A 356-nucleotide genomic window follows, 5' to 3' on the forward strand; every position below is an offset into this window, starting at 1 on the left:
TTATCTCCATGAATAATGAAAAGAAAACAGCAATTTGGGAGTTAATAGGAACTAGAATCTATGTGGGACTTCATAGTTACAAAATGCTGCTGTGCAGCAATGTGTCATTCTTTACCCCATTTTGTAGGTGAGGAAAGTGCATTCACCTTCTGACCGCCCTGCTGCTCTGTGACAACTTCTCAAGCATTTGGATTTCTGTATTCCTGACGGGGCGGGCTATCTTATATGTGTTGAGATTCCCAGTGGAATTGTAGGATTGCTGCTAGCTACAGGAAAAAAAAATGGAGCAGGGATTGGAAGAAGAGAAAATGTCCTGAGGTCCTCAAAGGAGTGGAAAACTGGAGAACACTAAAAGG

This window comes from Galeopterus variegatus, unplaced genomic scaffold (assembly GCF_000696425.1).
Source record: "Galeopterus variegatus unplaced genomic scaffold, G_variegatus-3.0.2 Scaffold2175, whole genome shotgun sequence".
NCBI classification, from domain to species: Eukaryota; Metazoa; Chordata; class Mammalia; order Dermoptera; family Cynocephalidae; genus Galeopterus; species Galeopterus variegatus.